This window comes from Plasmodium cynomolgi, chromosome 14 (genome assembly GCF_000321355.1).
Source record: "Plasmodium cynomolgi strain B DNA, chromosome 14, whole genome shotgun sequence".
Taxonomy (NCBI): domain Eukaryota; phylum Apicomplexa; class Aconoidasida; order Haemosporida; family Plasmodiidae; genus Plasmodium; species Plasmodium cynomolgi.
Window position 1 is genome coordinate 1,960,673 of NC_020407.1, and position 1,132 is coordinate 1,961,804.

The window sequence follows — 1,132 nt, forward strand, 5'->3', positions numbered from 1 at the left end:
TATTTATGCGTGTGTTTATGTATGCACGCACGTACGCACGCACTTGCTTGTGGCCGCCGAACTGCCCCTCGGAGACATCCACATCGACTTGGTGATTTTTTGGATAAACGTGGCCTGAGCACTTTTGGAGATGTCCCCAATTGTGCACGCATAAGAAATGTCACGCCTCGCCGCCCAGGTGAACTATTCACGTGGAAACCTCCCCTTAGACGTTTCCTTCATGCAGCAATTTTTTACTTCATTATGAAGCAATGGCATGTCGCTGCAACAACGGAAAAACGGCAAGTTGGCGAATAGGCCGTCATTTTCATTCCCCGCACGGGGTGCGAACATTTCCAAAAGGTCTCAAAAGGTGACAAAAATAAATCCCCACCTATGGAGTCCCACCACAGGTGTCTTGTTTCATTTTCGGGAGAACAGACTGTTTGACACGGCTACGATTGAGGCTGCAGCTGCACCTGCGGTTACGTTATTGGGAGGTACATATATTTCCCCTCTGGTAGCAATTTCACCATTTTGCTTTTTCCCTTCCGCCAGTATTACTTCCCCACAGCGGGAATGACCACGGTTGGTGAAATGGCGCCTGGACTTCTACCGACGGGCCGGCTGGTATCCCTGTTTGAGCAAAACGTAGACCGACTCTGCAACTGTCCCACGGATCGTCCACACCAGCGTATGCATCAAGTTATCGCCCTGTGGGGGAGACTACTGAACTGGACCTAACACTTATCCGGCGTACCCCTTGTGCAAAGTCCTCCCGAAAAAAGGACAAAAGGGCATAGATATGCACATGCGTACATACGTACGTGCGTGTGTGCAGATGTGCATGTATGTGTATACCTAAGTGATATGCCCACTGGGGTCCCTTAAAATCACCTGATGTGTGGGAACCACTTTGGTTCTCCACACCGTTCGAGGGACATACCCTACCGCAGCGCCGTCCATTTGGCGCAAATGGGATATTCCCATATGCAGGCATCTTTATAATGCTGAGTTCCCGCCTCAAAAAAAAAAAAAGCAGCGTGTAGATAGTTTTAACAAAATGACCCATTTGGGCGCAAACGCAAATGTACAGATAAGGGGGTTCACTTGTGTAAAGCTAATTTCATATTGCACACAAAAATCGCCTTTG